We start from the raw sequence: 15,277 nt of genomic DNA, 5'->3' as shown, positions 1-15,277 counted from the left end.
GCCTGGGTATGCCATCCCCCTGGATGGAAGCTTTCAACTACTTTCCTTGGAAGCATCCTTTATCCTCAGGCAGGTGTTGTGCTCCAGGCCCTGCTGTGGTGTCACAGGCTGCCCATGGATGAGAGTTTGTAGTTCTTCCTCAGAGAGAACCTTTACCCAGCCCTTATTCCCACACAGTGGGAAAGGGCCCAGATGAAGCATTGGTTGGGTTCATATGTTTTGGTTGTGGTGTTCCATCTTCTGAAGGGTCTTTTTGAAGTTTCCCTATCAGTTTTGCCTTGCTCCTGTCTCTTCAGGAGCACCCTGGGGAGTGGAGTCTCGTCCTCCCAGTCCAGGTGAGTGCATCCAGCTCTGCATTTGCAGGGGACCAAGTCCTGGAAAACCAGCTTGGCCTAGCCTGGACTGTTGCAAGGTGCATCCAGGATGGCCTATGAGATCCTTTTCCCTGGAATCAGTGTCACCTGAAGGACTTGTCTTCTGAGGGCAGTGTCTTTGGCAGATCTGTGGACCAGCCTGAAGCTGAGCAGGCTGCCAGGATGAGCTTGGTAAGGATCATTTCCCTGAGGGCAAATGGATCCTCCTGCTTTGGATTCTCCTGCTTTGGCAAACACCCTTGGAGAGTGGCCCCTGTGCCAGGTGTCTCTGTGAGCTTGGCCCTGCCTCCATCCAGGTTCCTTGGACAGCATTCCCAATGCTGCTGGGGAACGGGGATGGTCACAGGGAGGGTAAAGCAGCAGGGCCCTGTTTGCACCACATCCTGCACATGCCACAGCCATTCCCAGGGCTCAGGAGAGCTCTGCTCAGGCTTGACCTTGCTGTTCCAGCCCTGGCTCATTGGTATGCTGCAAGCTGGGCACAGAAATGAGTGGCTTAAATGCAGCACCATGCAAGGAATACATTAGAGAGACTGACGGTGGAACAATGTCCCCATAACTGGGCACCACAGAGCACACAGACCTCAGCCTTGCCTGCTGCACTGACTGCTGAAAACCTGCCTGAACTGGGGACAGTCTGCTTAATAGAATCTCTGAACTGCAAAGGGTGAGAGACTGCTGTGATGGGCACAGAGGGCACCAGATTTTCCCTGGGTACCCCTGGGACACCAGGATTATGTCCAGTGTTGGTAGCAGCACTCTGGCAAGGCACGGCCTGCGGTGTGAGAGCTCTCCACACTCCACACACACAGCAGGCTCTGGTTGGGTGTTGTGTGTCTGAGAGCTGGGCAGGCTGTGCACAATTCCTTCCCCACAGGGAGCCCTGGGATGTCAGAGCTGTGCCTGTGCTTTGGGCACACCTCCAGTGCTGTCCCTTGTCCAGAGAGTGGAGAGGGTTCCTTCTGGCCTTTGGCCCTGGGAACAGAATGGCTACTGGGATCTATTTAGCCAAGTGGGGTTTGCTGAATTCCATGGAGGAGATCCCTGCAGCCCCAGGGATGGGAGCAGCCAGTGCTGAGGAGGGGATTGCTGCCTGCACAGAGGGAGCAGGGGCTGGGTGTCCTGGGTGAAGGTGCCAGAGAGGCAGAGGAGGGAGCTGAGGGTGCTGCAGGGTGCAGCTGGCAGGGTTTGTGCATGCAGGACATGGAGGGACCTGGCAGGTACAGGGAGCTGGCTTGTGGTGACATGGAGTTTCAGGTCCTGGGGACAGTGACAGTTTCATTAAGGAACGCTGGCAGGGATGCTCAGGTGTGTGCAGCCAAGCTCCTGCAGGAAGAAACCAGAGCAGGGTGGGAGCAGAGCTGTGTGTGAGGGAGGGTCTCAGAAGCAGGGCAGGAGCCATGGGCTGAGGTTGGAGGGCAGGGGGAAGGACCCCCATGCTGTGGCTGTGGACAAGAGAGGCAGAGGCTGCAGGGACAGGGCAATGTTTGTGCCGTGCCTCAGCCAGGGCACACGAGGGGCACAGGACCCACTTTCCACATCTGGTTTGCTCTGGTTGTATTTATTAAGAAAGCAGACTGTCTTTTTTCCTTTTTCATTCCCCCCAGTTGCACTCTAAGCAGCTTCCCTAAGCTCAGCCACCTGTGACATCTGTATACACCAAAGGTGCTCATCAGAGGAGCTGGGAAGCACTGCAGGAGTCTGGAACTGCAGGTCCTGTGGGTGCCAGGGGCGTGGATCCAGCTGGCTGTGGCCACCACAGGGAGCTGGGCTGTGGGGCCGTGATCTGGGGGGCATCTCCTGTAGGGATGGGGTGATCCATCTGAAATGCATCGCTTGTCCCTGGAGGCATCCTAGGAGGAAGATGCAAAGTTGAGTTGACTGAGGTCCTTCAGAAAAAATGTGCCAGGTTTCCCTCCCACAGCAGCTGGGCCTGCCCAGATCTGCCTCACCTGTCCCAAACTCTGCTTGTGCAGCTGAGGAAGGTCCTCATGAGGGCCATTGTCCTGGGCACACAGGTGACAGATGGCAGAGGTATTGTGGGCCTGACCCACCTCTGTCTCTTCCCATTCTTTACCAGCCAGTCTTCTCCCAGCTGAGGAGCAGCTGAGGGCACTGGGTTTGTTCAGCTGGAGTGAAGTAAACTGAGCCCAGACCGCCCCAGGGCTGCAGCTCCTCCCAAGGGCAGCTCCGATCTCAGCTCTGGGCCAGGGACAGCACCCAGGGAAGGGCTGGAGCTGGGCCAGGGCAGGCTCAGGCTGCAGAGCAGGGAAAGGTTCTTCCCCCAGAGGTGCTGGCACTGCCCAGGCTCCCCAGGGAATGGGCACGGCCCCGAGGCTGCCAGAGCTCCAGGAGCGTTTGGACAGCGCTGCCAGGGATGCCCAGGGTGGGGTTGTTGGGGGGTCTGGGGCAGAGCAGGGGCTGGATCAGTGATCCTGGTGAGTCCCTTCCAGCCGAGGGTGTTTCACAACTCTGTGTCTCCCCCGGAGCTGTCCTGAGCAGCTCTATGCTCCCGACTTCAGCGTGGGATCCCTCTGGCTGCAAGGAGACACCAGGAGCTGCTGAGGCCTCCCCGGGCACACGGCACACCCTGCCCCATGAATCCCCGAGGCGCAGAGGGAGTGACCCCAAACCAGCCCCGAGGGGGGCACTGGGGGGCTTGGGGCTGAGGATGCTCATTTCAGCTGGGTCTGACCCCCCTGGCAGGGATCTCCTGGCTGTCCCTGCTGCCGGCAGGATGCTGCTGCCGGGCCATCCCTGCAGCCCCTGCTGGACTGGGGAGCGATTAAAATCCAAACGCAGCCCCTGGCCGAGGAGGCAGCGAAAGCGGAGCCAGCAGCCCGCTTAAGGGGAGCTAATTAGGGGGGCTCTAATCAGCGAGGTGCAGGGGCAGCTCTCCCGCGGCAGCGCGGCTCAGTTGCTGGAACAGGCCAGAAGATGTAGCTCTCTGGCACCTTTTGTGCCTCCAGATGTCTCTGAAGCCCTCCCTCCCACTGCTGCAGCGCTGCCTGATCAGAGCCGGGCAGCGCAGGCTACAGAGACAAAAATAGGCTGGGATCGTGAACCTGGCAAAAGTTTCCAGGCGAGTTTTACTCCAGTTTGAGAGGAGATCTGGGGCTGAGCACCGAGAGGATTCTTCTCCTATCAGAGGGGATTTAACTGATCCCATCAAGCCCTCCCATTAGCCACCGATGTGATTAATGTCTCCTGTATTGTTACAAAGTGATTCCACACTGTAGATCTTTCTGAATGCCCCCTGCATTTATTATTTGCTTGTCCCAGTTGCTATTGGTGACGGCCTTGGTAAAATCCCTAGCAACATATAGAATGCAACATACATGGAAATTAGTTGAATACTTTTCAGTATTATAGTCATAAAAGGACCTATTTATTAAATATATGGCTTAAGTGACACCTTAACAGCCAGAGGTACTAAATGACATGGGTAACATTCATTTGTGTGTTGGTACATTGGTATGATAGTGCTCCAGCTACACTGAACTTTATTACCAACATCAAATTAAGATATATTGTGGGTAACATCATTAGGGCTGCTTGGACTGAACTGAATTTAAATAATGTCTTTAAGATGCAGATTTTTTCCACGGCTTCAAAACGCTCCCCAGTTAATCCCCTGTGGCCCAAAAGTGCCAGCCATGAGCAGGAGCCTCCATTCAGAGGAGTGCCCTGATTTAATTATGTCCTTCTGCTGAGATGAGCTATGGGTCCTGAGCAAGACCTGGAAGATGCTGCTGCACTGAATAAAAATTCCTGGGGTGCAAGATCAGTGTTTTTGCAGAGATGAATGGAGATGTCCCTGCTTAACTCATCACAGGGAAGGTGCCAAGATCACAGGGAGAACATTTCTGATTTGGGCAGCTCTTTAATGCCACAGCCAGAGAAAGAACATTGGGACTGGAATTAGGGAAGACACTTGTAGCAGGCAGTGGGGATAACTGCTGGAATCCAGGAAGGCTTTTCAGCACTCAAGCAGCAATCAGGTGTTTTTTCTACAAGGACCACTGTAACTGAGCCAGGAGTTATGGAGTGTGATGCAGGAGTCACAGGGTGAGACTCTTCAGATGAATTTATGGGCTTAATTTTGTATTTTTAGATTGCTCATAACAGTCACCAGCTCATGACAGATGTGCTGCAGCCATGTGAGATGTGTCTGGACCCTGATATTCTCTGACCCCATGGAGAAAGAAATCAGCATCTTCTTATAGGGTCTGGCAGGGGAAAGAACGAGAATGTCTTCATGTAAACCTGGCATCCCTGAAGCTGCTCCAAAATTGTCTTGGTCTCTGCACACTTCCAGGGACAGCGACTCCACCACTGCCCTGCAGCCCATGCAAATTGCTGAACACCCTTTCTGCAAAGAAAATTTCCTTCATAGCCAGCCTGAACCTCCCCTGGCACAACCTGAGGCCATTTCTTGCAGTTAGGCCAATTGTTATCAGGGAGGAGAGAGTGACACCAAACTAAACTCCTGAAAGGTGGGGAGCAGGAGGGTTGTAGAGAGTAATAAATGGTGGGGTTCTGGGTTTCTGCTGGCACTGTGCAGTGGCACAGAAATGGGACCTGGGCAGGAAACAGTCTCTGCTTGCTGGGATGTGTCTTCATCCCAAACCTTAGAAACCCTGGTAAAGCTGAATTGTTGCCTCCTTAAACATTGAGATCTTCCGATTGCTTTTCACAGCTGGTTTTGGCCTGGCCTCCTGAAACCCGACAGAGGTTCATTGGAGAGCTGGAGGTTGAGGAGGGGCTGAAGCACTGACTGTCCCAGCAACACCCAAATCTCAGAGACTCAAAATTCAACAAATTAAATCAGGTATTCAAGAATTTTAGTTTCTCTTCTGGAAAACCTGCCTTTGATCTGGGTTTATACACAGCCCTTCTCCATTCAGAGCCTGCGCCATGATTTGGTTGTGTCTATAAAGGTTCAATGCTTTTAGGTCACAGAAATGGCACTGCTCATCCTGACCCTCTCCAGAGGAAAGGAGCAGGATCAGAACCTTCCTCTGCTTGACAGCTTTTGAAATCAATCTGGTTGAAGAAAGGTCAGTTTGAAGCCACACACATTGCATGTGGTTAAGATTACTTGGGATTTTTTGTACCCCAAACCAGAGCTGTTAACACACAAAGCCTTATCACAGCCCCACCTGCCTTTGCCTTCAGCTGCAGCAGGAGCCTTGGAACCTCTCGACTTCCAGATGGGCTTGAAGTGAGGTCAGATGGGCTGGTAAGAGACTCTTTAGCTTTGGGAAGGGATTCACCTTAGCTTCTCACAAGTATTCCCAAAGAATGGGAAGGATCCGGGCAGGGGCTGACAACTCATCTCACCTGTGTCCTACAGCAGTGGACACAGTGCTGTGGGTCCCATGGCACGGGATTGGCTATTGTTTGTTCAGGAGTGCAGATTCCCTGGAGCAGAGCTGCTGCATGTCTGGGCACTGCTGTTCTGAGAGGTTCTGCAGCTGGAACGAGCTTTGCTGCCCTTTGATCTGGGAGAGCTGCCAGTGAGATTGTGTTACCTTACAGGAGCAAGGAATTCATAAGGAGAAAAAGCCAAATATTTGTAATCCTTCTGAAAACAGGCTTTGCACTTTGAGGCTGGGTTCAGGGTTTTCAAGGTCCAGCCTCTTTTTCGAAGCAGTGATTTTGCATTCCACAGCTGGGGTTTCTGATAACATCTCAAGATTGTTGTTGAACTCCTGCTCCCCATCATGTTCTGCAGCCACAAGGGCACCGACCTGAGGATCACAGAATCAATAACGTTGGAAAAGACCTCAACAAGCATTGAGTCCAACTGTCAACCCTTCCAACTCCATGCCTTGGTGTGAGGGGGAGCTCTGTGAGCTGAGTGTGGGATCACTAATAGGGCTCCTGAGGACTTCCTGCAGCAACACCTGGGCCTGGTGGATCGATGTTTACAAGAAATCATCTTTAAAATGCACATCCCTTCCTCTCTGTGCCTGGCTTCCAAGCAGCAAGGCCGGGGCAGGGTCCCCAGCTGGCCCCACACGCAGACGTGGCGCGGGGCTGGTGCTGCTCATTCCGCTCCAGGGTGATTATTTGTGTTCCTTATGCCAGACCTCATTGCATCCACGAGCTGCTCTGCCTCTGTTTATTACATGGCCATTTGCACTTTCTGTTAATGTGCATTTGTGATGCAAGAGGCATCCCTGCCCAAATTTGAGGCTTCTGCCAGCGGGTCTGTCATCCGGTGTGTGCAGGGATGGGGGTGTGTGGGGTATATGCAGTGGCTGCTTTGCCTATCAATTTGCACTAATTGCAGAAGCCTAAAAACACAGTGAGCTGTGCAGTTCTGCATGTCTGGCTCACCAAGGGCAGGACAAGGTGCTCAGGCAAGGACTGCTCAGGTGGGCCTGAGCAGTTTGGTCAAAGGTTGGACTTGATGATCTCAGAGGTCTTTTCTGGCCTGAATGATCCCATGATTCCCACAGGCAGGAATAGACATAGGGAAGCATACCCTGGAATCAGGCCCTTGTTATTCCAGAGCGCTGTAATGGCTCAGCCACAAACCTCCTGATGGCTTTCTGATTATATGAATATCAACAACATCCACAAACTCCTGCTCATTAATGAATGAGATCTTAGAGAGGGGCCATTCAATGCACAGAGCAATTAACACAGCAGTTGATTAAGGCAGCTTGAGGATAAGTTCTATGAAGAATTCGATATTGCTGCACTGCTTTGTGTAGGGGCTTGGCAGAGGCATAAAATCATGACAAATATGACCTGTTAGCATCAGGAATTCAGGGCCCCTGGAGAGACAGGAATTGCTTCATATCTGTGGCTCCCCTGGTCCCCAGGGACATTTAATCATTGCTGTGCAGAAGGGCCAAGTGCTGGGGTGATCCCCTGCTTACAGACTCACAGCACCTTAAACTTGTCCCCCCAGCCCTGACAGGCTATGATGCAGCAGCCCATGGAATTGGGGATGTTTCCCAGAAAACAGTGTGAAACCACTCCCAGGCCCAGCCATGGTCTGTCACTGCTTGCATGTGCAGCCACCCACAAAGCAGAAGGAGGGCTGTGCACACCCCCCTGTCTCGAGAAACAGACAGGGATTGGGCCAAGGAATAGAAGGAATGAGTGACCTCTGTGAGGCTGAGCACAGAGGCACTGCCAGACCTCAGCATCTCTCACCCTCTGGGCTTTCACCCTGGAATAAAGCAGCCAAACACAGGGGGAGGTGCTTGGAAAGGGTGGCCATCCTTGCCTGGGGTCAGAGCATACAAGAGGAAAGTGAGAGAAAAAGAGTCACAGAAACACTGAATGGTTTGAGTTGGGAGGTATCTTAAAGCTGATCCAGTTCTACCTGTGGGAGGGGTTGGAACAGGATAAGCTTTAATGTCATTTTCAACCCAGACTGTTCCATGATTCTGTGATTCTCTGTGTCCCCAGGAGTGCTGCAGGGTTCCAGGCCATCTCTGCCTCACAAACCACCTCAGCACAGCCACATCTTTGGGAATGTGTCAGGGATGTTTTACATGTGTATGGTGAGCCTGTTCCAGTAACCACAGGCACTGCAGCCCTGTTGGGCAGGACAGGCACAGCAGCTCCAGGGCCTCAGTTTCCCCTTCCAAAGGATGGAGGTGGCATCTGGTCCCTGCCCTTTGCAGAGTGCTCTGGGTCCCACAGAGGTTCTCACCCACCCTAAGCTTTTCTGCTACTATGATTGCTAGGAAGGAGAGGAGCCTCATTGTCCTAGGAAAATACTGCTTTCATTCAGAGCCTGGAGCATTTCCCAAAAGTAATTAACTGGAAGAAGCTGCTAATTAAAAGATCTGGTGCCTACAGAAGTGTTTGGCAGAGATGGGTGTCACCTAGCTGAGTCTGACAAGCTGAGATACAACACTTGAGCTCTCAGCTGCCACCAAACCTGGCCTCTGCTGCTGCCCTGTCCATCCCAGCAAGGTCTGAGCTGCACAGACTGGGCCCCAGGACAGCATCTGCAGGAGCTTGGTCTCCCCTGCCCTGTCTGGGAACAGGTTGATGTCTGGTTGTAGAGCCTTGCACATTCCAGGATTTGTCTTGGTGCAGATTTGTGACCTGATATGAAGTTGCACCACAGTCCTCTTGGTCCTGGGGATCTGGTCACCCATCCCTCAGCCCCAGCCGGTACCTGGGGCTTTGTTCCCACACTTCTGAGCAGGACCAGGAAGAACATTGTGCAGAAAAACCTCTTCCTTGACCCAGACATGTCCTGCTGAACAGCAGCTGCCCAGGGAGGCAGGAAATGTGCAGCTCTGAGCTGTGTCCTGGCCAAAGGGGGGGTCAGTGACCAGCTCTGCTGTGGTCCCTCTGAGCCAGTTTTGAGGTCATGGTGTGAGAGCTGGGCCTGGTTCAGATGTGGCACTGCTCCTCCCCACTCTGGTTACCTGTTACTACCCAGGCTTTCAGCTCCACTTTGAGTTTTACAGCATTTTGGTGTGTTCCATCTCCCTGGGTGGAGAGCCAGGAATGCCTTCTGCAGTGTGAAGAGATCCATTCTGACCTTCGGGCTGTGGCAAGCCCTGTCTCCTGCCCTGGGTCAGTGTGGCACTGCTGGACTCAGCATGGACCCGTTTAGCTCCAAGCACACCTTGGCTTTGCACCACTGGGCTTTCCCCAGGCTGGCTGGCTCTGACCTGACAAACCTGAAGGGAGCAGGATTCCTCCTCTGAAGGGGCAGCACAGCACAGCTCTCCAGGGAAGCAGAGATGATGTCTGGCCAAGACCCTGTGGACACCAGGGAGATTCCACAAGACTCTCACCCACTGCAGGAAGGTCCCTCAGGTGCCTGGCTGAGCTCAGCTGCTCACAAATGATCCAGCCAGGAGAGATGCAGGGAGGACCCCGAGGCACGAGGATCTCTGGGATCACACAGAGTTCTGCTGGCTCTGGTGTGAGCAGTGGGAGCTGCCTTTAGCAATCAATAATTGTTAATTTGCATTGTCTTTAGTGTGACTGCGGGTGGGCTCATTGTCACCCACATGCTACAATCAATAGCCAGAGCTCCAGCACACTCGGGGACAGAGTTGGGCTCTCTGGTTTGGTTTTCTGTTTTTAACACCAAGCAGTTTTACAGCTCCTGAAGTGAGAACGCTGTGCCAGGGAGGGGGGAAGGCTGGTATTGGAAGGGTGGGCAGGGCTGGCCCTGGAGGGGATCTGCAAACACTTCCCAGAGCAGCTGGTGATGCCAGGATGGGCAGAGCCCAAAGACATCCACAGGTGCCAGCCCAGGGCAGGGAGGGCACATCCATCCGGTGGGGCCGGTCCCAGCCCCTCGTGTGCCCCTCGGGAGGAGCTGCAGCCCCGCTGAGCTCTGAGCTCAGCCCTCAGAATAAACCCAGAGGCCTCAGCTGCTCCTTTACGGCTTCCCCTCGAGAGCCTGTGCCCGGGTAAGGCTCTCCCCGTATCACTCACTGCCCTCGGCGTGCCTCTGCTGCCACATTCCTGTTTTTCCTGGCTGCACATGGATCACTGCCAGGCACGAGCAGCATCATCCCCTGTACCGTGTCCAGCAGCTCTGCTATGTCAGGCACCATCTCTGGGCCAAGTGTGAGCTCCCTGGGGATGCAGACAGTGCTGCTGGGCTGCAGGAGGGGCTGCTGGGGTGTCTGAGGAGCTGCTTCCCTCTGCTGTGCTGGGGCTCAGGGAATCCCCTGCCTTCCTTGGCTCCCCCTCCGCACCTGTTCCAGGCACCGTGTGTGAAATCCCCGACTCTGAAAGAGCCTGAAGGCTCTGCCAGGGCTGTCCTGCCTGCCTAGGGAGGAGCTGGCAAACCCCAGTCCCTCCCCGGGCTTGGGCTGGGACTGCGCCGGAGGGATTGTCCCATGGAGAACTCCCGGCACGAGGGGTGAGCACAGCTGGGACTCGGCAGAGCTCATTCCCTTTGCACACTCATGGAATAATCCCATGACTGAAATCCCAGAGAAGTCTTCTCCATTGATGTTTTCTTTGCCTGATGTTTTTTTCCTGCGCAGGCCTGAGGGATGCTGTGTGTCAGCGGAGGCAGGGAATCCAAGCAAGGAACACCAGAGGGTCTGAGGATCCTGGGGAGGGAAGTGTTCCCTGAGAAACCCTCACGGAGCTGTTTTGGGCACGGGCTGAGCAGCAGAAAGGCTCCTTATGGCAGCCACCAGCCTGGTTTTCTTCTCTGTGTGACGGAGTTGTGAGGAGGGACTGTTTCCTGTGACATGGGAATGTTCTCTTCAGGGTGGCATCTCCAGGGATCCCGACTCTCTCTAACAGTCCAGAAATAAAATTAGGATTGTTTGAATTGAACCTTGATAACTGGACTACTCTGAGCTGGGTTTTTCTGTGCAAGCACAGCTAACAGCCTTCCACGTGAGCTGTATGCACACACCTCTCTCATGTCCTTCTCCTGTCTCCCCTGGCCTCCCTCCCTCTCACACACCTGGAGCTCTGCTCAGTTCTTAGAAAGATCACCTGGAACCCTCAGTCCAGCCTGAGCTTCACAAGTCATGGATAGAGCAGATCATCTCTTGCCCCTGGGAAAGATCTGTGAATTCCTTCCTCCAAGAGCAGGAATCAGCCTCATCCCTTGGTCCTTTCCTGAGTGATGTGGTGGTTCCACGTTCTCCTCTCCAGGGCATCTCCCTGCTCCACTGGTGGCAGGGCTGTGCTCCAGACACACTGGCACTGGGAGATCGGAATTGTTATTTCCTCTGCCTTGGCATTAATGACTCCCAAATGTCTCAGGTGATAAAGTGGATAATTCTGTGATCACATGCTGGGGAAGCTGGAGTGTAGGAACAGCAGAGGAGCTGTTTAGGACTCAGAAGCATGACTGGAGACTCTCTGCACCTGCTCTTGTGCGCTTCTGTGTTCTGCCAGCGGTGGAGTTCCTGTCCCAGAACTGCCCAGGTGAGGCTGCTCAGCACGGGAAGAAGGAGCTGCCGACACTTTTGGGCTGCAGCTGTGCCCAGACAGGGCTAATCAGGTGTCAGGAGGGATTGTCTGGCCCTCCTCCCCTCTCATTCTCTCTGTGTATCACTGCAGATTCTGCTGAAGTGACTCCAATTTACTCCTCATCAGGGACGGAAGAGTCAGCTTTAGCATTTTGAGCTGTAGTAAACTATTTTTAACAACCACGGCATTCATCATGAAAGGCTCTCTCTGTCTCCTGCTGCAAGGAAGGAAGGAGTGAATAATGAATGAACACAGAGCTGTGCTGATCCCTGCGCTGAGCCGGCCAGGGGAGAGAGCTGGGCAGGCTCCGAGGCTGCAGGTGTGCAGGGCAGGCTGGGGAATCACATCCTGGGAGCTCCAGCACTTCCAGGAGCCCTGAGCGCTCCATGGAGCCCGGCACAGCTCCAGCCTTTAATTGCTCTGCCCCACCTGCTGTGGAGCTTGGATCACAAAGTGCGTTTAAGCTCAAAGGTGAGGCTTTGGCCTTGGTTTGAGTTGGGTTTGGTGTTGTTTTCTCTGCCCTATACCCTGGACATCACCATGGGCTTGCCAAGCATTCTGGGCTGTTGGCCGTGGTTGCCATCACTGCATCTGCTCCTCTTGCTGGGGTACTGTGGCACTGTCACATCATCTTCTGGGCTTGCCTGTTCCCAAAAACAGCCCCAGTGGACCCCCATCCTTGAGAGCTCAGGATTCCCAGAGCCCTGAGTGGAGCTCCCTGCTCCTGGCCCTGAATCTGTGCCCCTATGGTGGCCCAAAGCCATCCTGCAAGACCTTGGGACAGGTCACAGCTGTGACATTCCCTACAACCATAATGACCCCTGAACACTTGAGTGGGGTTTTGGAAAGGCTTTGGGGACTTTATTTATCAGATGTGGCTGATCTTTGCTGCCTGCCTGGAAGGACTGTGCAGAGGCAGGAGCTAGACTCCATGATCCTGGTGGGTCCCTTTCAGCCTGGGATACTCTGTGCTTTTATGATTCTATGATTATGTTTCAAATATTGTTTGCTTGATGCAAATAATGGAGGGATGCCCGAGTACATGCCATGGGACCCCCTTGAGTCTGAGCACTCTGCCCTTTTTAAGGACTGGGAGAACTTGATGGGGCAGAAAGCTTTGAAAGGCACTTCCCTGTGCCCTGAATCCCCGTGGCAGCCGAGCTCCAGGTGCTTGGAACACAGACCTTGCAGAAGGGGTGCCCATGAGCTGTGTCTGTCCTGGTGGGTGGCACTGGTGACACAAACCCTGCTGTACCCTCAGGGGTGATGCCCTTCCCCCAGGTTGGGTTGCTGAGCTCTGCAGGCCCATAATTGCTTCAGGTCAGGTACTGGCTTGGCACCAGCTCCTGTGCAGGGAATGATGAATGGCCGCACACTGCACCTAATGAGGGTGGGGATTATTGGGTTATAAATCAATTAAGTGGTTCTGAGGAAGTCACAAACCACAAGAAGAAGCCATGAAGAGAGAGCTACCTCCACTGTCTGGGAAAGAGTGGGAGCCATCAGGTGCCCTCAGCCATCAGGTTTTCCTGGAGAGGAGCAGGACCCCCTGCCAGCTGTGACCCTCTCTGATGTGACAGTGGTGGCTGAGGGGGAAACCCTCTGTGCTCTGTGGGGTTTGGGGGTTTCCAGCTGCAGGCTGCCCCTTCCAGGAGATGAATCCTGCTCTGCCTGTGCAGTCTGGATTGGTTAAGGCGGTCAGAGCTGGCTATGATGACTGTCCCCAGGGAATGACAATCCAGATGCACATCCAGATGTGTCCAGAGAGAGAAGACCTCACCAGGGCCTGCAGCTCCTCCCAGGGAGCAGCTCCAATCTTGGCTCTGTGAGCAAGGACAGCACCCAGGGAAGGGCTGGAGCTGGGCCAGGGCAGGCTCAGGCTGCAGAGCAGGGAAAGGTTCTTCCCCCAGAGGTGCTGGCACTGCCCAGGCTCCCCAGGGAATGGGCACATCCCCAAGGCTGCCAGAGCTCCAGGAGCGTTTGGACAGCGCTGCCAGGGATGCCCAGGGTGGGGTTGTTGGGGGGTCTGGGCAGGGCTGGGCTGGGACTGGATGATCCTGTGGGTCCCTTTGAGCTCAGGATATTCCATCATTCTGTGATTCTGTGATTCTGCAGCACCAGGGTTTCACTGTCTGACAGACTCCTTTCCTCCAGGAGAATACTGGAAGGGTTCATGGGCACCCTGTAAGCCCTGGGCACAGCAGGGTCAGCTGGTGGGTGCTGATGCCAGCTCAAGGGGTTGAGAGGGTTTGGGCTCTTGGGCCAAATTCTCTCTCCAAGTTCCTGTGTCAGAAGGACACCCCTGGCCTGTGCAGCAGGGGCCAGCTGGGAGCACATCCCTGGAATGCTGGAGGAGGTCTATTCCTGTCCCACCACACATGGTCAGGCCAGGAGAGTTCTCAGGCACCTGTGTGAGTCCTAACCACTCACCCCTGCAACCCATGGCATGACAAAACCTCAGTTTCCAGGACTTCTCCTGTGTCCAGACTCAATATTATGTTTTCTGGGAGAAGGCAATCTCATCTATGAGAGTTTGATTCTTATTTTCTTTGCAAGAGGCTCCAGCTGCCTCCTGTGTCCAGTGTGACATGGGCAGGGTGGTGAGAACAGAGGAAAATGGGCACAAACTCCATTCTTGGGCAGAGATGTAGCCCAGCCTTGCTGTGGTAGCCAGAGGTGACAAGGACACAGGCACCTCCCAGGCTCTCTCTGTGCAGCAGCTGCTGGATCATCCCTGCCTGGGCCACAGGCAGAGTGTAGGGGCAGGCAGGTCCATGCACCTTGTACCCATCACAGGACAGATCCTCCCACAGCACCTGCAGAGCCCGAGGCTCCCAAGCAGAGATGGGAACATGAAGTGTGCAACCTTTTCTTCCTGAGATGGTTTCCAATCCAGTGCTCTTTAGAGCCAGGCTGGAAAAGTTTCCAGTTTGGGACTAGTGAGTGATGGCAAGGACCCACTTCTCTGGGAGTCACATGGCTCCCGTGCTACTCATTGTCCTCTAAGTTCTTGTTTTGCTCTGTGTGAACAAACCTCCAAGAAAACAGCAATGCAGCATTTTCTACATTCTAATGAGCTGCTTCCTAAGAGTTCTCTAATGAGCTGTGGCAAACAGCAAGGCAGCCTTGTTTGCTTTAATCTCTTTAACTACAGCCTATCCTAGAGGCAAGGCAGCTCAGGGGACAGTGAGTGGACTTGAGGCTGGACAAACACCTCGGAGATCAGGGCTTGTCCTCTGGTGTCTCTGGTGCAGGCCTGGAGATGCCAGCATGAGCATTAAACCATGGGGTGCCTGAGCTGTGGGTCAGTAGGAATCAGCCTGCAAAGCTCTGCATCCTGCTCACAGAGGAGATCCTGTCTTGCCTGGGATTTGACTGCTCTTGAACAGTTAAATTTTGAGGAAAACAAAACACATTCAGGGAACAGGGGTGAAATGAGGAGCTGATATCAAGGAGGTTTCAGGGAGACCTCACTACAGCTTCCAGTACATTTAGGGGCTTACAGAAAGGAGAGAGAGAGGCTTTTCTACAGGCACAGTGACAGGACAAGGGACAATGATTTTTAACTTACAGAGGACAGGGTTAGGCGGGATATTGAGAGGAATTTCTTCCCTGTGAGGGTGGGCAGGCCCTGGCACAGGGTGCCCAGAGCAGCTGGGGCTGCCCCTGGATCCCTGGCAGTGCCCAAGGCCAGGTTGGACATTGGGGCTTGGAGCAGCCTGGGACAGTGGGAGGTGTCCCTGCCATGGCACTGGATGGCATTAAGGTGTCTTCACACCAAACCAGTCCTTGATTCCATGCTCTGTATTAGTTGTACCCATCTGGGCTGTGTGCTTGGGGCTGTCCCTGAGCCTGGCACAGAGCATCACACCCAAACAGAGCTGCCCCTCCAGGGCAGAGCTGGGACAACGATCCTCACAGGAAAACTCTTGATAGAGGCACTCAGGTCTCTGGCCACA

General features: G+C 54.1%; 1 long non-coding RNA gene across 1 annotated transcript; it reads left to right on the top strand.

Moving 5' to 3' along the window:
• The first annotated feature begins 951 nt into the window (after nucleotides 1-951).
• On the top strand, nucleotides 952-10,609 carry LOC131585450 (uncharacterized). Its single transcript, XR_009278947.1, has 3 exons — nucleotides 952-1,041; nucleotides 5,074-5,205; nucleotides 10,370-10,609. It is a non-coding gene; the product is annotated as an uncharacterized LOC131585450 (long non-coding RNA).
• Nucleotides 10,610-15,277: the final 4,668 nt, after the last annotated feature.

Source organism: Poecile atricapillus, chromosome 16 (genome assembly GCF_030490865.1).
Source record: "Poecile atricapillus isolate bPoeAtr1 chromosome 16, bPoeAtr1.hap1, whole genome shotgun sequence".
In the NCBI taxonomy this organism is placed as follows: Eukaryota; Metazoa; Chordata; class Aves; order Passeriformes; family Paridae; genus Poecile; species Poecile atricapillus.
Note: the sequence above shows the minus strand (reverse complement) of the source record. Positions and strands in the feature narration are given on the sequence as shown.